General features: G+C 42.8%; 1 pseudogene; it reads right to left on the bottom strand.

Moving 5' to 3' along the window:
- The window catches only part of LOC116067138, a 46,642-nt pseudogene extending 41,898 nt beyond the window's left edge, over positions 1–4,744 (bottom strand).
- Positions 4,745–23,657: the final 18,913 nt, after the last annotated feature.

Genomic DNA, 23,657 nt, shown 5'->3' with positions numbered 1-23,657 from the left:
CAGGCACAAAAATTGACCCACTTCCACCACTAGGTGGCGCTATAGCAGAAAAAACCGCATTTTGGCTCTATAACTCCCTATAACTCCCACACCGTACACCCTACATTCAAAACTCATACATCCACGCGTTCCCTGGATCCACCTGAATCACGTGATATAGGCCACGCCCATTTCCGCCTAGACTTTTATGCGTGAAAAATCGCAATTTATCAAAAACCTACTTTTTCGAACTCCTCCTAGACCGTGCGACCGATCTGCACGAAACTTGGACCGTAGCATCTCCAGACCGACCTAACAAAAGGTTAATGAAAAGAATTTTGATAGGACAAAAATTGCGCATATTACGCACGAACAAATTTGTGTAGCTAACTATGAAAACACCAACTTTGCCATATCTCGGCCAAAATAAAGGCTATCAACGCCAAACTTTAGATTCTTGTTTGCCATGACCCTCTGGAGGTGCCCCACGCGTTTTACAAAGATTGGTCACTAGGGGGCGCTACAAGTACAAAAAGTTTATATCTCATGAACGGCTCATCTGATTTTTACAAAATTTGATGGGCACCATCTAGGGACACTTCTGAGGCAATGTCTAGAGTGGGGTACTGAGGGGTCAAAGTGGGCGTGGCCTATGGGACCCAAGTCTAGATTCACCACTTACACTAATGTGAACAACTTTAAATTTACAGGGTAGATAGACAATGGGTCATGGACCACACCTACCAAACATTACACATGTGGACCACTAGGTGGCGCTATAATGGTTTTTTGCCTTTATCTCCCACATTACACATCGCACATTAGAAAACCATACATCCACGTGTTCCTTGAATCAAGCTGAATCACATGATATAGGCCACGCCCATTTTTGCTGAAAATCTTTTTCGCAAAATCGCGCAATATGCAAAACCAACTTTTACGAACTCGTCCTAGGCCGTGCGACGGATCAGCTCGAAACCTAATAGGTAGCATCTCCAGATGGACCTGACCATAAAGGTACTCAAGGAATTTTGCTACGTTAAAGTATGCGCATTTGACGACCAAACAAATTTGCATAGCTAGCTACCGCACACGTATCATATCATATCTCGGCCAAATTAAATGTTATCAGCAAGAACCTTCAGGGCATTGTTCAAGATGCCACTCTGATGCTCTGTACCAAATTTGGCGAAGATCGGCCTTCAGGGGGCGCTATAAGCAACCTTTATTTGTGTTGGCCAATAACTCAATGCATTTGAATGGGGAATTTGCAATTGCAATATCTCTGCCACAGTACATGCAATCAACACGAAACTTGTGGTGCTCGTTCGGCATGCGGCTCCGAGGCTCATTACCAAATTTGGCGAAGATCGGCCATTAGGGGGCGCTATAATCAACGTATACATGTTTTGGCCCTTTTACTCAATTGTAATGGGATATTTGCAATGGAAATGTACCACAGACCTTGCAGCTCACACTTCTCAATATTTACTGACGTTTGCCTCTTACCGTTAGGTTTTGGTTTTTACTTTTGCGTGCTCCTTTGGTTTTTTACAATAAAACAAACTCTTAACCCACCTGACAAAGTTTCTACAACCTTCACAGTGGACAAATGCAACTCTTTTCTCTCACTTTTTCAATCCAAAATCTACACCATTCGTAGGCGGCGATACCGTGCAATTAAACATTGCAGTTGGTGCTAAGTGGAGCGTCCGTCGTAGCGTGATCGGTTACGTCGGTGGCATCGATGCTTAATTTCCCACGAAGCACCCACGGAGGAAAACATAAATCGGCGCCTGTGACGTCGTTTACAACAACTTGACCACCTCCCCCGCTCCTTCAACCACCACACCTGCCTCCCCCCTCCACCCTCTCGGTCACTCTCTCATTTCTCTCAGCTGTGTCCCGCGGTCAGGGGGGTTAAGAAGTTTGTTTGTTGTAGAGAATTCTTAAAGGCGGTCCGTACACGCGTGGAGGTGAACAGTCGACCGCTACTTTTGCGACGGCGACGCACCGCAGACGTCGTGGCTCGCGCCTCTCGACGTTTAGCGACGTTCGCCTCCCCTCCGCCCGGCTTCGGGTTCCGCTTTCGCGCGCTCCCCCGGGCGTCGGGGGCGACTGGCGTGGGTGGCTTGGGCCCCGTCATAACTGCTTGCAGTTCTAGTTATTATTATTCTTCTCCGCCTAAAACTCCGACTACAGCCTAAACCGTACATGGTGGGGGGTTGCCATTTTCAGGAATGGTCTGAATCACCGCAAGGACCTCAGGCACAAAAATTGACCCACTTCCACCACTAGGTGGCGCTATAGCAGAAAAACCGCATTTTGGCTCTATAACTCCCTATAACTCCCACACCGTACACCCTACATTCAAAACTCATACATCCACGCGTTCCCTGGATCCACCTGAATCACGTGATATAGGCCACGCCCATTTCCGCCTAGACTTTTATGCGTGAAAAATCGCAATTTATCAAAAACCTACTTTTTCGAACTCCTCCTAGACCGTGCGACCGATCTGCACGAAACTTGGACCGTAGCATCTCCAGACCGACCTAACAAAAGGTTAATGAAAAGAATTTTGATAGGACAAAAATTGCGCATATTACGCACGAACAAATTTGTGTAGCTAACTATGAAAACACCAACTTTGCCATATCTCGGCCAAAATAAAGGCTATCAACGCCAAACTTTAGATTCTTGTTTGCCATGACCCTCTGGAGGTGCCCCACGCGTTTTACAAAGATTGGTCACTAGGGGGCGCTACAAGTACAAAAAGTTTATATCTCATGAACGGCTCATCTGATTTTTACAAAATTTGATGGGCACCATCTAGGGACACTTCTGAGGCAATGTCTAGAGTGGGGTACTGAGGGGTCAAAGTGGGCGTGGCCTATGGGACCCAAGTCTAGATTCACCACTTACACTAATGTGAACAACTTTAAATTTACAGGGTAGATAGACAATGGGTCATGGACCACACCTACCAAACATTACACATGTGGACCACTAGGTGGCGCTATAATGGTTTTTTGCCTTTATCTCCCACATTACACATCGCACATTAGAAAACCATACATCCACGTGTTCCTTGAATCAAGCTGAATCACATGATATAGGCCACGCCCATTTTTGCTGAAAATCTTTTTCGCAAAATCGCGCAATATGCAAAACCAACTTTTACGAACTCGTCCTAGGCCGTGCGACGGATCAGCTCGAAACCTAATAGGTAGCATCTCCAGATGGACCTGACCATAAAGGTACTCAAGGAATTTTGCTACGTTAAAGTATGCACATTTGACGACCAAACAAATTTGCATAGCTAGCTACCGCACACGTATCATATCATATCTCGGCCAAATTAAATGTTATCAGCAAGAACCTTCAGGGCATTGTTCAAGATGCCACTCTGATGCTCTGTACCAAATTTGGCGAAGATCGGCCTTCAGGGGGCGCTATAAGCAACCTTTATTTGTGTTGGCCAATAACTCAATGCATTTGAATGGGGAATTTGCAATTGCAATATCTCTGCCACAGTACATGCAATCAACACGAAACTTGTGGTGCTCGTTCGGCATGCGGCTCCGAGGCTCATTACCAAATTTGGCGAAGATCGGCCATTAGGGGGCGCTATAATCAACGTATACATGTTTTGGCCCTTTTACTCAATTGTAATGGGATATTTGCAATGGAAATGTACCACAGACCTTGCAGCTCACACTTCTCAATATTTACTGACGTTTGCCTCTTACCGTTAGGTTTTGGTTTTTACTTTTGCGTGCTCCTTTGGTTTTTTACAATAAAACAAACATCTTAACCCACCTGACAAAGTTTCTACAACCTTCACAGTGGACAAATGCAACTCTTTTCTCTCACTTTTTCAATCCAAAATCTACACCATTCGTAGGCGGCGATACCGTGCAATTAAACATTGCAGTTGGTGCTAAGTGGAGCGTCCGTCGTAGCGTGATCGGTTACGTCGGTGGCATCGATGCTTAATTTCCCACGAAGCACCCACGGAGGAAAACATAAATCGGCGCCTGTGACGTCGTTTACAACAACTTGACCACCTCCCCCGCTCCTTCAACCACCACACCTGCCTCCCCCCTCCACCCTCTCGGTCACTCTCTCATTTCTCTCAGCTGTGTCCCGCGGTCAGGGGGGTTAAGAAGTTTGTTTGTTGTAGAGAATTCTTAAAGGCGGTCCGTACACGCTTGGAGATGAACCGTCGACCGCTACGTTTGCGACGGCGACGTACCGCAGGCGTCGCGGCTCGCGCCTCTCGATGTTTCGCGACGTTTGCCTCCCCGCCGCCCGGCTTCGGGTTCCGCTTTCGCGCGCTCCCCCGGGGCGTCGGGGGCGACTGGCGTGGGTGGCTTGGGCCCCGTCATAACTGCTTGCAGTTCTAGTTATAATTGCGCCTTCTAAATTTAGTGTTGAAACTTTGTTAAAACACTTTGCATACATACATACACGACTTTTAACATTTCACATTAAGCACAAAGTCAGTGGACACTGAGTGGAAGTATAGGACATAGCACAAGTTGTCACACACGCTGTTGAATGGCAACGGTGTTTGCTAGCCTACTTGATATGCAAGATTTGCAGTTGGCATTAAATTACTAGACTTACCCGAAGAGGAACGGCTGCTGTCATCATCATCATCTGTGATGTCCACCACCACACTGGCAGGACTGGGTCTCTTAAATTTATCCGGCGAGGCCGACACTGGCTGCTGCTGTTGAAGTGCTTGGCCTTGCGTCATTTAGGTTATCAAACATGGTGCGTTGTTCGGCTTTTAAATAAACTCCATGTGTCGCCAGATGTTTCATCAAATTCAATGTGTTACCTCCCTTGCATGACATTGGTTTAAGGCATGTCGCAGCGTCTGCATCCTTAGACGTGAAATGCAGCCAAACCTTGGAGCTTTTTGCCTTTGGCATCTTCATTGATCCTCTCACTATCAGTTCTGATCAACAAGTGTGCTGAGTAGCAGCACTGACGTCATGCAAGTTGACGCCGGAACACCAGGGGGCGGTAAAAAAAAGTCAGGCACCGAAATTTTCTTTCATATTCAGTCTCGTTACTACCGTTTACGTCGCAACCGGTGCCCAAAATTGCCTCAGAGGCTGCAACAGGAAGATATGTGGAAGTTTCTGGAAGAAATCGCAATTAGGCGACATTACTTGACCTATTGTGAATGACAAGAAGACAACAACTGACTGTAAAGTGATTTCCGAACCAAAGCCTGCTGCACTCCTTCTCTATCCTTTTTTCACTCTTCTGTGAAGCTCAAGAAATAAGAGGCTAATTATTTAAAGAAAATACATATGGATTTAACCAACACAAAAAGGCCTAAACAAGAAAAGTTTTATATTTTTCTGACAATGTTGCTATACACAACAAGCATGTATAAAAATATTTACCATATTTTGCACCGTTTGATATTTGAGCTAAATCATGGCTCTCTTCATGGCTACTGTCTCCATCAGAACATGATTATCAATTGAAGCAGATAAATACAATGAAATGTATGGATCAAATACACTATACTAAAAATGAAACAACATAGCAAGTCTTTATTACTATTGCTTGTTTGTAGTACAGTGTAAAAAACAGTATTGCCATTGCCAGTCATATGCGTTTCATGAAATCTTCATGCACTACTTACAGATTTGTTTTCCTCACTTAAATGACCTTATCAGGCCTGAAGTAAATGGACTTCTGATGAAAGTTTTTCAAAAGGCCTTCACTTAAAGTCTGCCTCTGTTGCTTGTGGTATGACATCAAGATTTGTGACCTGAGGGAATAAAAAAGCACACTGTATATCAAACCTTTTACTACAATAGAGTACATGGAAAGATTTAACTTTCAATACATACTTTTTGTGCACATGGAAATTTACATTCGATCAAGTTGTGCAGTTAGTCAATATAACTTTAAAGAAATTGTTACCAGATATTTACAACAGCAATGTATTGACAAAAGTAAAAACAAATGTGCATTTTGTTACATATCCAAGCTTGTAGAAATAAGTAGCAAAAGGGGAACATTTTTTTACAATTATTTGAATTCCCCTTTCATAGTACAGTATATGATATTATTGCAAAAATATAAAAAAAAAAAAAAGGATTAAACAGGTTAGAATTGTGAGAAAACAGATCAAAAGCTTACCTGCATCCCTCTAGAATTGGCTGGAAGGCTGCCATTATTGCCTGCATTACTTTGCCAGAATCGATTTGAAGAGTCACAACCAAATTCCAAAGCAGGTTTTATATGTCCATTTTCAAAAGGGCTGCACAAATCCGAGAAAAAGTAATATTGCATTGTGATTGACAACAGTGCGATATAATGGTATCATTTACATTTTGCTGTGCTCAAAAGTGAAACCTGTTGAAAAAGAAATTGTACATCCAACAATTCTTCTGTGCAAGTGTGTTGGAAAATATCAGACTTGTAAAAAAGGGAAAACCTGCACGCTGCTCTTGCTGCAGCATCACTAGTCTTTGCTCTACAGTACAAATGAAATAAATAGAATAAATAAGAAAAATACAAATTCTCATTAAAATAATACATTTTGTATGCCCTTATAACAATGTATTTTAAGATGGGTGTAATATAATAACTAGTGATTAAGTTACAAAATATATTTTGTACAACCTCTTCTTAAAGTAAAAGATATAAAATAAAACTTTTGATACTCAAGTGACCATACACGACACATGCACTACTGCCTAAACGGAGACTAATTGGTCATATCCTCTGTGGACGTTATTATGTGGGTAGCTTAAGTGAGAGCGAGAATGGCAGGTGCGTTGAGTTAGTGACGTCAGTGTGTGAGTGGTCAAGCAAGGAGAGCGAGTGGTAACTTAGTGTACGAGTGTGGCTGTGTGGGGGAAAAGCAATAGGGAAAAAGAGATGGCAAAGACGATGTCAAGTGAATTAACAGTGAACATTAAAACAAGCTTCTCAAGACACAGTGGCTTAATCTGTTTTTGAAGAGCATCGGTGCTGGAGGTAATGTCTCCCGTGTGCTTCCGAAACAGCTCTCTTGGATTTCCATGGTCAAATCAGCCAACACTAAAATTATAGTGCCCCTGTATACTGATACTTATGGTAAATGGCATTTAAATGGCATCAGAGCAAGCAGCAGTGTAACAACGTGGAGACTGCAGTGCACACAGAGACTAGCATAGATATAGAACAATAGATATGACATGACGTCATAACAAATGGCATAACTGTCCGCCATCTTACTAGGGTACTGTTTACAATTGTCACCTATGGCAGCAAGTATGGTTGTCAGCTGTGCAGCACCTAACTGCTTTACCAGAAGGACCGTAGAGACCCAGGAGGCTGGCATCACTTTCCACATGTCAGTAGGAGTAGATAATGTATTTTTTCTCTTCTTTTTTTTAACTATAAATACAGAAAAGTTGGTGAACTAGCTAGCTAGCTAGTTACGTTACTTAGCAACTGTTAACGGACCGGCTGAGATGTCAGTTATTGGTGATTGCTAGCTAGCTCCTAACAGCATTTATGAACAGCAAACATTGTTTTAGTTGATTGATTTTTTTTTTTTAGTTGATTGATTTTTGACCTCAAATAAGACATTTAGTAACGTTATAACAGTTTTTTTTTTAACACGTCGTTAATATTACCCCTACATTGACTGCTGCGGCTGATTTCACTCAATCTGTGTTAAGTTTTCAGTTAAATTAAAGTTAACGACAAGTACTCTTCTTTACTCCTAAATCTCATTTTATAATATCTCAAGACAAATCCAGCAAGCTAACGGTACGTTAAAATGTAACGTTACACATAGAGTAAAGTTACGTTACACAAATCAACATTAGCCACATCCAGCAACACGGAGCCCTAACCGACCAGCCGCACTTAACGTTACATTTTCACCAGCTAACGTTAGCTCCTCAAACATTAGCCATGTTGAATCCTGCTGTCACTCATCATATATTAACATCTATTGTTGTCAACTTACCTCATGCCTTTACACGATTTTCCTTTCAGTAAAGCAAATTAAAACATAATAATCCATGTCTTGATTAGGTAAAGTAACTAGAATCCAGAAAGGATTCCTACTTCAGCAGCAAAGTCTCCGCATTACTATCGTAAATGTAATTTCCATAACGTTAGCGCAATGAAAATTGCGACAAGTCCATCAGCAGTTCTGGTGAAGTCATTATAGTCTTTATCAACAAAAACTCATTGAAGCTAGTGAGGCTCTTCAGCTACTCCACTCATCGTCAAAACTAACTCCATGCCGGCCGGTTGACAGTAAGAAAACAAACGCTAAACAGGAAGTAGTGGGGTTGATGGGAAATGTGGTCTTATAGTTGAGATAAAATCTACACACATAAATAAATGTATTAATAAATTACAGTTGGATGTTTCTCTCGTGTCTTATTGTAACTACCGCTCTATAGACCATAATACTGAATCTGTTTAGGATTTCTACGTTAAAAAATATTGTTTAATGTATATTAGCCATTCAGAATACCAAAGACAGTTTTTACATATTAAGTTCAGGCAAAATTGAAAAAATAAAATTATTATCTGCAGTATAAATGCAAAATTATGAGATTATCTTTATAATTGAACAAATTACTTGTTCTCTTGGAGCTATATCAATCAAAATTCCACCCAAATCTCTATTTTTTGTTTCTTTCTAGAAAGGCACAGTTGTCGTACAGTCATTACTTTGAATTAAAACCACTATTGATGTATTGGTAGAAAAATATAAGGATTATAAAGACAATATGAGCCTCTTTCCTCATTGATTCCAATTGAAGCAATTCTAAAACTTAACCCTGGTAAGATGGCCACCAAGTGGTTCCATCCTGGAATGGCAAGTATGAATTACATGTCATATCTATTGTTCTATATCTATGGAGACTAGAGTGTCCCACACACAGCACACCTTTTTGTTTAATTAAATCACACAATTTTTGCGGTTATGTAATTGCACATAATGTCGAGTGACGTCGCGACTGCGATTAGATTAATCATGCAGACCTAATTTTCAAAAAGCCAAGCTTTGCAGGTACGCTGTGGCACATTTAAAGATATATGGTCTGGCAGGAGAAATACCTCTTTATCGAAAGTCTGAGCCACAGGACTGGCTAATTGTGCCTGAAGCTCTAGAAACATTAAAGAAAATTAAACTGCACATTAAAAATTATAAAAACTTGTACTGCATTATACATTTATTACATATACAATAAACATTTAGCCTACTGTATATTAACTTATCTTTTTGTCTACAAACAGGCAACCGTGTTAACAGTGAATTTATTTTATTTATTTATTTTAAATTATTTAAACTTGACTACTTCTTAAATCATAAGTGTTACTGCGTGGCGTAGGACAATACTTTAAAGCATAAAGCCTGGTTCACACGCAGGATAATTAGGCCGATTTTAGCCCCGATTCACCCCTTCCGACAATCTTAAGGATGCTCCGATTATCGTAAAATAATAATTAATAATAATAATAATAATAATCAGATATTCCTGCTGTGTGTGGTGTGTTAAGACTGATCTCGTCTGCTCGAAAGGACGTCGGGACTGCACCGATCTCAAATCGGGGATATCCAACATGTTGGATTGTTTTGGCCCGATTTCTCCTCGTGTGTGGTGTCCCCCGGGGACAAACGAGCACGCAGCCTGTGGACTGTGGCGTGTAGCCAATCAGAAAGCGAGGTGACGAGGCGGCGAGGAAAGCGCCGGGAAACAAAATCAAAACAGCCGGCGGCATCGCGCACCAGAAAGTCCTGTGGACGTCGGAGATAAGTATAGCAAGTATAGTCCATGCTCGCGTTGTCTCCACTTCTTTCACCATCGCCTTTTCTTTTGATAAGGTTTTTTTTCGGTTAAAAACAAACTACAAATTATCGCCACTGCATCCTCTTCGTCCGCCATGATTGTTTACTCTGAAGTCACGTTTGATCTCGAGGAATTTTGCGAGATTTCCCCTCTGACCTGGGAATGCTCGGGAGTCAAATCGGTTCGTGTGTGATGTGTTAATTTTGCCGTGTGCTGCGCACCACACACTGTACGACCAAAACTGTTAGACCCGTGATTTTTTATCGCCGTGTGTGGGGTCTCTCAGGATTGGAAAATCGGCCGACAATTTTAAAATCGTCCCGTGTGAACCAGGCTTTACTAATATTAATTGGTCACTGCAAAAAAAGAGTTGAATGAAGCACTTTGCTTTTGAAAAAATGTTAGCTAGATGGAGTGTATGGGATTCAAAATGTAACAGATAACTTCAAAAACCTAGGCCCTATCTTTACATATTTTGCTTCTAAATGACAAATAGGTATCCTACAAAAAGTTTTGGAATTGGTCCAGTAGGACCAGCGACCAACAGCTGTTATATTGCTTTCTTCCAAAGCTACCAGATTAGGTTAACATTAACAGTAATTTTAAGTTTGTTTGTGTTATTGTTTGAATGTGGTGTTTAAAGGATTGTTTTGAAACCAAACTAACTAAAACACCAAAGTTACACAATAACCTGGCAGCAGTAAAATTACTGTTCTTGTCAATGGAGTCTGGTGGCTTTGAAGAGAGCGATAAAACATCTACTTCTGGTTAAACAAAGGATCTTACTCTTACAATTCAAATGCAGTAAATTATATTGTCTTGGGCCCTTTCGAGTGGATGGGTGAAGATTGTAGATAGGAGCTGTTATTGGGGGCACCTGTGGGGTTGAAGGCGTGTTTCAGTTTTCCTGATAAACGGGAACTGCCTGGCCTGAAGGTTCCTTGCATTCCGTCTTCCACGATGAAAAAGACAATACATTTCTTCATCAGCAGAACAGTACTGGATATGGTTACCAGTATTTTGGCATGTACATGCATCCGCTAATGTCTTCAGTGCTCAAAATTGCTGACACTAGATTTCTTGCTAATTCACTCAAAGTTTCATCTGTATGGATTAATCACATTGAAAACACAAGTTGGCCTTAATGACTTCAGATTTCATTCAATACAGTATATTCAGACTTTTGCCCACTAATAATAATATAGTGAATAACCCTATTTCAACAAACGTATTCCTTTAAAGAGTTTCATAATGGACATTTGTGTTATGATCATAGACTCTATTACAGAAGTGGACGGAAGTGGCTTCTAATAATGTCAATGCATTAACCATCACCAGAACTCACCAATAAAATATTTAAGGGTTTTATTAAGTATATTAAGTATAGTAATATCAGCCTTACAGTACTGCAAAAAGCTTTTGACATGGCTTACCAGGAGGCCTCAGTAAACATTTTGATTCTGAGTTTATGGTCTCAATCACAAGTTTTTTTGAATACAGCATGATGTTCATTTAGTATAGTATGGTGCGATATAATGGTATAATGAGTCTATATTTCTCAACTTAAACATACAAAGTTAAACGAGCAAAATAAATTAATAACAGAAAAATAAATCTTTTCAAAATTTAAGTGAAAATTTTTGCTGAGCTCAAAAGTGAAACTTTTTAAAGAAAAAAATCGAATGTGGCTGTGTGAGGGAAAAGCGATAGGGAAAAAGAGATGATGTAAAGTGAATACAAAAAAATCCCATCAGTAAACATTTTCATTCTGAGTTTATGGTCTCAATCACTAGTTTCAAGTTTTCTTTAATACAGGATGATGCTCATTTTGTAAAGTATGGTCCCATTTAGAGTTAATAGATGATAACGCAGAAGGTGCTTTATGGCAGGGCCATTAAGATTGACAGGTCGCTGTGGTAGCAAATGAGAGGACATGGCACTGTGTACATTAAAATAGCCGTGAACTTGTTATGGGTGTTGTCTCTGTTTTGTCTTAGATAAAATATACTTTAATAATCCCACTCGTTAGCATCACATGATACCCGACTGAAGGAGCTTGAGAAAGCTGCCGACTATACTGGCGACTGCACTACTGAGCTCCGTGCCACTGTGTCCCAACTTCAAGGTGATGTGAGGGAGCTGCAGGCAAAATGTGAAGACCTGGAAGGCCGTTCCAGACGGAACAATTTGCGGCTTACTGGTGTTGAGGAAGGGCTGGAGAATGGTCAGCCTACGCAACTTTTGAAAGACGTCCTAAACCTGAGCGAAGCCCCACTGCTGGACAGAGCTCATAGATCACTACGAGCAAAACCAAAACCTGGGGAACCCCCGCGTGTGTTTATCATGCGCGTGCACTACACGCATATGAGGGATGAGATACTGCGTAAATCTTCTCAGGGCCCACTGATGTACAAAGGGAAGATGCTCCATATTTATCTTGACTACACCACCGCGGTGATGAAGAAAAGGGCAGCGTTTGGAGACGTGAAAAGGAGACGGAGATCCATAGAGGGAGCCAAGTATGGGCTACGATTTCCGGCTACACTCCGTGTCACTCTCCCGGGGGGTAAGGAACGTACTTTCGAGGATCCCACCCTGGCACTGGACTTCATTAACCACACGATGCCATCCCAAGTGAATGAAACATCTGCATCTTCTTCATTGGGGTAAGAAGTACAGCCGCTAATTAAAACAAGCCATGCATCACAGATGTGCTGGTCGTCTCCTTTGGACATTACTTTTTGAAGGACTGTTAGGCTATGAAACTGTACAACTGCCGTTAGATATGCTGACAGCAGACAGGTATGTTTCTCTCTCCCTTTCTATTTCTGCTATTATTCATTGCAATGTACACATATGGTTCCGTGGTGTGGCACTGTGTGATTGACAAATTCACCAGGATGGGACTACTACTATATATCACCTGGTGCCTGTGCACACGATGTTTGACTGTGCACTGTAATGTTGAATTATATACACCTGCATGTGAGTGCTGTTGCACATAGAGTTATGTTGTTCACAATCTATAGATGCTGAATCTGTGACTACAGTAATACGAGAGCAAAACAGGTTTCCTTTTACTGAGTATATACATTCTTTTCTTGGCAATTTTGACAGATTTGCAGATAATGTGTAGAACAGACCTTAGCTTGCGACTCTTTTGAGTGTTATGTTAATAGAAAGTCTGATGGGATCTTGTATGCACCTAAGTTGGGGAGGTGTAAGGGTGTTTTTTTTTGTCTTTTTCTCTGTCTTATTTTTCCTTTGTTTTTGTTTGATATATTGCAAAGTACATCTCTTGAGATGAATTCGCAAAGTATTCAGGTGGGAGTCACACTATGTGCAGACACCAAGACATACTATATAACAGCTCTATTTTATGGTATCACTTAGTGGGTTACAAAGCCCCATAGAAACATCAATAACATTTGCCAGTTGGAATGTCCGTGGGCTGGGGAAACCCACCAAGCTAAATAAGGTTCTCTCTCACCTTGATAGCTTGGGAGCTATCAAGTTGCTTATCTGCAGGAAACGCATCTCAACAAGTCAGATCACACGAAGATACGCAGATGCTGGGTAGCACAATCATATCGCTCTCTCTTCAATAGCAGATCAAGAGGCACAGCTATTTTGATCCATAGATCTCTGCAGTTTACCCCTTCAGACATCATTGCAGACCCTCAGAGCCGCTACATAATTGTTACAGGTCGTATTGTTAATACACCTGTGATACTAGCTAACCTATGTGCACCTAATTGGGACAATGATCATTTTTTTTCTAATTTGTTATATAGTTTACCCAATTTAGACTCCCACTTTTTAATTTTAGGTGGTGACTTCAACTGTTGCCTCGATCCAGTATTGGACAGGTTAACCCCTCTAAACAGTCTAAATCTGCCCAAGTGATTAATTCCTTTCTTAAAAACTATGCCATTTCAGATCTATGGCAAAGCATGAACCCCACTGCTCAGACTTACTCCTTTTTCTCCCAGGTACATCAGACATTTTCCCGGATTGATTATTTTTTAGTAGATAATCGTTTACTCTCTTCAGCCGAAGCCTGTTTATACAATGCCATAGTCATATCAGTCCACTCCCCACTTACAGCCACTTTTAGGTTTGCGCACAACACTCCTAGATCTCGATGGAGACTTAGCTCCATTACATTATCCCAGGAGGAATTTGTGCACTTTGTAGCTGACCAAATAGGATTTTTTGTTGAGGTAATTCCTCTCCGGAAATCTCTTGGACGACTCTGTGGGAGTCAAGCGTACCTGAGAGGCCAGATAATTTCACATATATCTTATAATAAAAAGCAAGCTAATCAAAAATTGTCAGACATAACTGCCCGAATTTCACAATTAGAACTTGCATACACAAGCTCCCCCTCACCTGACTTATTGAAGGAGCTTCTGCTTGAGAAAAATAAATTTGACACCTTATCAACCAGTGTAGCAGAGAACATGCTCTGGAGATCCCGACATACATATTATGAATTTGGCGACAAAGCCAGTAAGATTCTTGCCCATCAACTTAACCCTTGTGTTGTCTTCCCTTCAACCTTGAAAAAAAACAACCTTTTCGACATTTTTGATGCCTTTTTTCCACAGTTTGTTTTTGCTTTTTCCAAAGTTTAAAATTTTTTAATTTTTCTTCTACACATTTTCACTGCTTATTTCTACATCCCATATTTTCTGATATAAAACAAAAATTTAATCAATTCAAGTCAATGTGACCTGAAGTCAACACAATTAAACAAGCAGCTGCCTCACAACTTATCACAAAGATTGAAACAGCTGAGGGTTATACATATAATAAAATAATAAATGATATGTTGAGGGATTTCTATAGTTCAGTTTATTCTTCTGAGCATGATTCTTGTCCCACATTTGACAGTTTTTTTTCAAAATTTGAACATTCTCACTATTAGTGAAGAGTCCAAGAACATATTAGAAAATCCTATCACTGCTGAAGAATTAAATGTGGCAATTAAAACACTTCAGAGTGGCAAGAGTCCGGGGCCGGACGGTTTCCCATCTGAGTTCTTTAAGAAATTTTTCACCCACCTAATCCCTCACATGCTGAACATGTACAATGAGTCCCTTGAGTTAGGTGTACTACCCCAATCATTAAAAGAGGCATCTATATCCTTAATCTTGAAAAAGAATAAGGATCCTAACCATTGTGAATCTTACTGTCCAATCTCACTACTGAATGTAGATGTCAAAATGTTAGCCAAGGTGTTAGCACTGAGATTAGAGAGGTTTTTACCCCAGATAATTTCCCCTGCCCAAACAGGATTCATAAAAAGTAGATTTTCTTTTTTTAATATCAGGCAACTCTTAAATATAATTTATCATGATTCAGATCCTACCACCCCAGAGCTTATTATGTCCATGGATGCTGAAAAAGCCTTTGATAGGCTGGAGTGGGGGTATTTGTTTTATGTATTCGATAAGTTGGCTTTGGGAAACAATATATTAAATGGATTAGACTATTATATACCATGCCAGTAGCATCAGTCTGTATCAATGGGATGTATTCTGAGCATTTTGCGGTTTCTCGTGGAACAAGGCAAGGCTGCCCCCTATCACCGTTACTTTTTGCATTGGCCATAGAGCCTTTAGCCATCGCAATAAGGCAGGACACTATAATGATTGGCTTATTCAGAGAGGGGCTAGAGCAAAGAATCTCGCTCTATGCGGATGATATGATACTGTATGTCTCGCACCCGGACATCTCTATGCCCAGGGTCCTCTCCATCCTTGAAAATTTCAGTAAAATCTCAGGGTATAAAATAAACCTTCAGAAAAGTGAGGTATTTCCTATCAATTCCCTAGCCCGCACTTATTCTTTTCACACACTTCCCTTTAAGGTTACTCATGATCAGTTTACATATTTAGGGGTGCAAATTACAAACAGTATAGGCAGACTCTTCAAGGAAAATTTCAACCCACTAGTAACTAAGGCAGAGCAGAATCTTTAACGTTGGATGCCTCTACATCTGTCACTTGCTGGTAGAATAAATGCTATAAAAATGAATGTGTTGCCCAAATTTGGATTTGGATCTTTTTCAATGTCTCCCAGTGTATATCCCCATGTCAGTCTTTAAACGCCTAGACGCACTTATATCCAGCTTCATCTGGAATAATAAAAGTCTGCGACTGAGCAGAGCCTATTTACAACGTCCAAAGGTGCTAGGTGGTATGGCTCTGCCCAATTTTCAGTTGTATTATTGGGCTGCCAATATTCGACCTATTCTCCATTGGCTATATGAGGATCCAGGTGCCGACGCTCCCTCATGGTGCGCTCTTGAAGCTAGATCCTGTGCCCCGTCCACATTGTCAGCATTAATCTATGCACCTCTAGCCTCAGGCACCGCCCCGTATACAAGAAATATTTTGGTCAGAACAACACTTAAAATATGGAAGCAGGTCTGTCGGCACTATGGATTGCATAGTTTCTCATTGAAATCCCCGATCCATGCAAATCATGTTTCCTCCCTCCCTTCAGGACAATGTGTTTCTGCAGTGGCAAAACAGGGGACTGTGCACCCAGCATGACCTTTTTATAGATGGTTTCTTTGCCTCTTTTCAGCAACTGCGCACTAAATTTCTTATCCCACATACACACTTCTTTCGATACTTAGTTGCGTGATTTTATGCGTACACAGCTGCCTCACTTTCCAGAAATTCCCCCAAGCTCTGATATTGACTCTCTATTGGCGCCTGTCCAGTCGTTTAAAGGTATAATATCTAACCTATATAGTGCACTTTCATCCCAAAAAAACCTGTCCCTTGCCACTATTAGACATAGATGGAAGCAGGATGTAGGTGAGATTATACATGATGAAACTTGGGATGCAATACTAAAAAGAGTCCACACCTCCTCTGTGCAAGGCTACAGAGTGTAAAATATTGCAATATTGCATCGGGCTCACTGGACCAAAGAGAAGTTATCAGAGAGATTCCCAGACATAGATCCAGCGTGCAATCGTTGTAAAATGACCCCATCCTCATATTTACACACATTTTGGAGCTGCTCCAAGCTGTCGACTCACTGGACTTGGATGTTTAAAACACTTTCGGAGGTCCTAGAGGTGTCTATAGCCCCCTGTTCCGTCATAGCCCTTTTTGGAGTACCTTCTGTTGTCTACAGTTTGAACAACTCTCAGTGTGACTTTCTGGCTTTCTGTACATTGCTTGCCCGCCGCCTAATCCTTCTGAGATGGACAGATGCATCCCTCCGTCCCACACACTATGGATCAGGAGTACTTTATTAGGGCCCGAGCGGCGACAGTGGCGAAGGCCCTATTGAAACTGAAGGAATTATTATTATTATTATTATTATTATTATTATTATTAGGGCCCGAGCGCCGACAGCGGCGAAGGCCCTATTGAAACTGAAGGAATTATTAGGGCCCGAGCGCCGACAGCGGCGAAGGACCTATTGAAACTGAAGGAATTATTATTAGGGCCCGAGCGGCGACAGTGGCGAAGGCCCTATTGAAACTGAAGGAATTATTATTATTATTATTATTATTATTATTATTAGGGCCCGAGCGCCAACAGCGGCGAAGGCCCTATTGAAACTGAAGGAATTATTAGGGCCCGAGCGCCGACAGCGGCGAAGGACCTATTGAAACTGAAGGAATTATTATTAGGGCCCGAGCGCCGACAGCGGTGAAGGCCCTATTGAAACTGAAGGAATTATTAGGGCCCGAGCGCCGACAGCGGCGAAGGCCCTATTGAAACTGAAGGAATTATTAGGGCCCGAGCGCCGACAGCGGCGAAGGCCCTATTGAAACTGAAGGAATTATTAGGGCCGGAGCGCCGACAGCGGCGAAGGCCCTATTGAAACTGAAGGAATTATTATTATTATTATTATTATTATTTTCCCGGCAAATGAATTGGCTTTTTGAGGGGCTTAACATATACAAAAACTCACCAAATTTGGTGGTCGCATCAGGTCTGGTGAAAATTTACGTATTTCAAGGGTTTCGGGAATAGGCGCGCAAAAATGGCTCGCTAGCGCCCCCTACAAAGTTAAAAAAATTGAGCCCCTGCAGTGCGTTTAACGTAGACTCACGAAACTTGGTACACATATGTATCATGTCAAGATGTACAAAAAACATCATTGAAGCCATACCCTAAGCCCAACAGGAAGTCCGCCATTTTGATTTCAAAGTTCGAAATTGGTGCGATTTTGACCATTTCCACGTCGTACTTTAACGAACTCCTCCTAGAGATTTCATCCGATCAACTTCAAATTCGGTCTGTGCCATCTTAAGACATTAAAGATGAAAAGTTGGTAAAAGAAAAAATTTTCGTCATAGTGCATGGCCGTGGCGGGGCGGCCATTTTGTGCGTTTCGCCGCCGAAACAGGAAGTGGGTGTAACTCGAGTGTACATTGTCCGATTGGCTCGAAACTTTTCAGGATTCATAAGAGTCCAACCCTGAGGACAAATAAAGGCCGATATTTACTTAAAGTCATAGCGCCCCCTAGTGGCAACAGGAAGTAGGCCTAAAAGTCAAGGTGCTATACTTTAACGAACTCCTCCTAGAGATTTCATCCGATGTACTTCAAACTTGGTCTCTATCATCCCAATACCTTAAAGATGAAAAGTTATTAAAAGAAAAACTTTTCGTCTGACGGTGTGGGCGTGGCGTGGCGGCCATTTTGAGTGTTGAGCGATGAACAAATAAATTGTTGTAACTTGAGTGTACGTTGTCGTATCTGCCCGAAAATTCTCACGATTGACAAGGGTCCAGGCCTGAGGACACCTACAGGCCATATTTGACTTTTGGTCATAGCGCCCCCCGCTGGCAACAGGAAATGCGCCTTATATGACAAACATCATCCGATTTACATGAAACTTGTGGTCTACATGTGATAATGAGCCGGCCCCTATAATATAACCACGCCCACTTACTCAGGCCACGCCCCCTTTCATAACATTTGTACCGTTTAAGGTAGAGTCTTGTGTGAGGTGTCATTGAACTCAGCAGAGAGTTGCTTCTTCATTGGTGATGGTTTGGCCCGCCCCCTATGCTTAAGCCACGCCCCCTTTCATGAATGCTGATCCATCTAAGGTAGAGTCTTGTGTGAGGTGTCATTGAACTCAGCAGAGAGTTCCTTCTTCATTGGTGATCGTTTGGCCCGCCCCTTATGCTTAAGCCACGCCCCCTTTCATAACATTTGAACCGTTTAAGGTAGGGTCTTGTGTGAGGTGTCATTGAACTCAGCAGAGAGTTGCTTCTTCATTGGTGATGGTTTGGCCCGCCCCCTATGCTTAAGCCACGCCCCCTTTCATAACATTTGAACCGATTAAGGTAGACCCTTGTGTGAGGTATCATTAAACTCAGCAGAGACTTCCTTTTTAATTGGTGATGGGTTGACCCGGCCCCTATAATTTAGCCACGCCCCTTTTTATAACTGGTGACCCATTTAAGGAAGAGTCTTGTGTGAGGTGTCATTGAACTCAGCAGGGAGTTGCTTCTTCATTGGTGATGGTTTGGCCCGCCCCCTATGCTTAAGCCACGCCCCCTTTCATAACATTTGAACCATTTAAGGAAGGGTCTTGTGTGAGGTGTCATTGAACTCAGCAGAGAGTTGCTTCTTCATTGGTGATGGTTTGGCCCGCCCCCTATGCTTAAGCCACGCCCCCTTTCATAACATTTGAACGATTTAAGGTTGACCATTGTGTGAGGTATCAATGAACTCAGCAGAGAGTTACTTCTTCATTGGTGATGGTTTGGCCCCTATGTTCAAGCCACGCCCCCTTTCATAAATGCTGACCCATCTAAGGTAGAGCCTTGTGTGAGGTATCATTGAACGCAGCAGGGAGTTCCCTTTTCATTGGTGACGATTTGCGGTGTCTGAGTGCCGCGCAAATGCACGGTCGCAAGGAGCGGCGACCGCCGGACCCCGACACGCGCATAGGAGCGAGGGCCCGTCCATCGCTGCTTGCAGCTTTAATTATTATTATTACACTAAATTAATTGGCTTTTTGAGGGGCTTAACATCTTCAAAAACTCACCATATTTGGCGGTCACATCAAGTCTGGTGAAGATTTACGTATTTTAAGGGTTTCGGGAATAGTCGCGCAAAAATGGCTCGCTAGCGCCCCCTACAAAGTTAAAAAAAATTGAGCCCCTGCAGTGCGTTTAACGTAGACTCACGAAACTTGGTACACATATGTATCATGTCAAGATGTACAAAAAACGTCATTGAAGCCATACCCTAAACCCAACAGGAAGTCCGCCATTTTGATTTCAAAGTTCGAAATTTGTGTGATTTTGCCCATTTCCATGTCGTACTTTAACAAACTCCTCCTAGAGATTTCATCCGATCAACTTCAAATTCGGTCTGTGCCATCATAAGACATTAAAGATGAAAAGTTGTTAAAAGAAAAACTTTTCGTCATAGGGCGTGGCCGTGGCGGAGCGGCCATTTTGTGCGTTTCGCCGCCGAAACAGGAAGTGGGTGTAACTCGAGTGTACATTGTCCGATTGGCTCGAAACTTTTCAGGATTCATAAGAGTCCAACCCTGAGGACAAATAAAGGCTGATATTTACTTAAAGTCATAGTGCCCCCTAGTGGCAACAGGAAGTAGGCCCAAAAGACAAGGTGCTATACTTTAACGAACTCCTCCTAGAGATTTCATCCGATGGACTTCAAACTTGGTCTTTATCTTCTCAACACCTTAAAGATGAAAAGTTATTAAAAGAAAAACTTTTCGTCAGACGTGTGGGCGTGGCGTGGCGGCCATTTTGAGTGTTTAGCGATGAACAAAGAAGTTGTTGTAACTTGAGTGTACGTTGTCGTATCTGCCCGAAAATTCTCACAATTGACAAGGGTCCAGGCCTGAGGACACATACAGGCCATTTTTGACTTTTGGTCATAGTTTTGGTATCCCAACACCTTAAAGATGAAAAGTTATTAAAAGAAAAACTTTTTGTCAAACAGTGTGGGCGTGGTGGCCATTTTGAGTGTCCGTACGAGCGGCGCTGCCGCTCCGGGCAGTACTTCGGATTCGGGCCTCATTCTTGCTTCCCTTCAGTCCCTGGCTAGTTCGATGATGTCTCTGGACACGAGGCTGCAAGCCGTGGAAGGCGTTTCTGCTGCCGGTTCCTCGGTGACCGTCAGTAACGCGCTGGCATTCATGTCCCAGCCGGGCAGCGTTTTGCGGCCGGCCCCGGCCGCTCGTGCTGACGCCGCTCATTCCCTGGCCAGCGCAACCCTGGCTCCATTCGTAGGTAGGCCTTACATTCCTGCTTCTTCTATTATACTGGCCCGGTTGCGGTCCAAGATTTTGCAGGGCAAAGATATCAATCTGGTTAGCCTTATATTGTCTTCTCCCGAGCGTGAAAAGTTCCTTGTTTCCAGGGACGGGTTTTCTGCGCTGTTTAAAGCATCGGACACCAGGCTCAGCAAAGCACTTACCATTGAGCAGTTCTTGGTAGCTTTTGGCATCTACCGTGACGTTTTATGCTCAGTTTACCCGGATAGGAGGCAGGAACTGGACTCTTATTTAGCTATGATTGGAGATCTAAATCTCAAGTACGGGAGGTATGTTTTTTTCCAGTACCACAAAGCTTTTTTTCTGCAAAGCAGCGCTTTATCTTGCCCAATTTCTTCACGTCTGCAGCAGCTGTCAGGATGCTCATCCCCGGTCCGTCTGCCCCCGGCGCCAGGTTTTGGGTCAGGCACGCCGGCCGCAGTTTCGCCGTGTTTCAAGGAAATTTTGAAAGTTTACCCCTCTACTCCATTAAACCTGCCTTCCCTACCATTTGAGCTGTCTCCTCATCCTGATTCCGTGTTCGTGGATCACTGGCCTTTCTCAGGGTTTTCGGGTGGGCGTCCTCTCTGATCCTGGGATTACGTTTGTGGCAAAAAACTTTTATCCACCGTTTCCGACCCCGACACCTAGCGTCACTGTTGGCGTCAGAGGTCGAGAAAGGGTATTTGCTCGGGCCTTTCGTTTCTCCCCCCTTTTCTACTTTTCGTACTAGCCCCATAGGCGTCGTAACTCGGAAATATTCCGGCAAAAAGCGCTTGATTTTCGACTTGTCTTCGCCGCACTTCGGGCCTGTTCCCAGCATTAATAGTCTCATTCCGGCCGTGCCTTTTCCCCTGCATTACGCCTCAGTCGATAACGCGATCAAAATGATAAAGCTGGGCGGGCCTGGCGCGTGGCTGTCTAAAGCGGACATCACTGACGCGTTCAAAATTGTTCCCATACACCCTTCCCAGTGGCCTCTTTTTGGCGTTAAATGGGATAATAAATTTTATTTCGGGGTGCGTCTTACTTTTGGGTGCAGGAGCAGCCCCTGCATTTTTAACCACGTCTCCGAAGCGCTCTGCTGGATTTTGCTCAACAGGGTGCGGGTGCCTTCGGTCCTTCATCTGCTCGACGATTTTCTTCTAATTGACTCCCCTCACGTTAGCGCCGGGCTTCTCTGTCCAAACTGAGGGCATATTTTCAGTCCCTCGGTGTGCCTCTGTCAGAGGCGAAAACATTAGGCCTTGACACACGCTTAGAATTTCTCGGTATTACACTGGATTCCGCCCGTATGGAGGCTTCTCTCCCGCTAGATAAATTGCAGTGCATCCGTGATATCGCAGCCTCTTTTTCGGCTGCCGTAACTAAACGCCAGCTGCTTTCCCTGCTCGGTCATTTGAACTTCGCCATGCGCGTTATTCCGCAAGGACGTTCTTTTATCTCCCGATTGCTGGACATGCCGTCCTCTGTCCCTCAGTTGCATGACCTAATCTCCCTGGACGACGGGTGTCGTTCCGATCTGCTCTTTTGGTCCCAGCTTCTAACTCACTGGAATGGGGTTTCCTTCTTCTACAACGATGTGGTACACTCCTCTGATGCTTTACAGTTTTTCACGGATGCCGCGCCCTCCGCGGATTTTTTTTTTTTTTTCCAGGGCCAGTGGGTCGCCGGCCACCTGCCCACCTCTTTTTCCCCGTCTGATTCTTCCGCCTTATACAAGATTTACCCCATTGCTTGTCACATCTGGGGCCGTCATTGGGAGCGCAAACGCATCTCGGTTCTCTACGACAATCAAGCAGTCGTCTATATAATAATAGGGGGCGGTCTTCCTGCAAAAACATCATGCCTTTTATGAGACGCATCACTTGGGCCGCTGTCATGCACAATTTCATTATCACTGCTCGTCACGTACCTGGTCACTATAAGTCTCTGGCTGACTCTCTTTCCCGCTTTCATTTTCAGACTTTCCGGAGCCTCTGCCCGGAAGCCAGCCTTGTACCAGTTATTCTTCCTCTCTTCAAGAGTTAGCCCTTCACTGATCTCTAATCCCCTACATTTCAAAATGGAAAAAGTTTTACATGAGAAAAGGCTTGGCCGCTTCCACTTTAAAAACCTACGATTGTGGCAAGTAAAGTGGCAAGTAAACATACTGTAATGTAGGCTAGCATAATGTTACAATAAGGCATTTGAACCGGATTGTAAATAGGCTACGTACACCTAAAATATGAATGCACCGTCGTCAAGGCTAGACGTGATGAAACTTATATTATCCTACAGTCACAGTAAGCTTAGATTCAGGGGGGGTTTATTTTTTTTAATCAGTAATGTTATGTTTTAAATGTCTATAGTGGTTGAGCCTATTGACTGTATTGCTCTCATGTCCCAGGTTGCAGAAAAAAAGGTTGGGCTACTGAAAAAGATTCTAATGTAGGCTACTCTAATATCTAAGACAAATTCCTTGTATGTGTAAAAAGCGTACTTGGCAATAAAGCCCTTTCTGATTCTGATCTCTTCCAGGGGGGAAGCTGCAAAAGGAGAAAAGGCCTTCAGA

Source organism: Sander lucioperca, chromosome 23 (genome assembly GCF_008315115.2).
Source record: "Sander lucioperca isolate FBNREF2018 chromosome 23, SLUC_FBN_1.2, whole genome shotgun sequence".
Lineage (NCBI taxonomy): Eukaryota > Metazoa > Chordata > Actinopteri > Perciformes > Percidae > Sander > Sander lucioperca.
The sequence above is the reverse complement of the archived record's forward strand: the minus strand, read 5'-3'. Positions and strand labels throughout refer to the sequence as shown.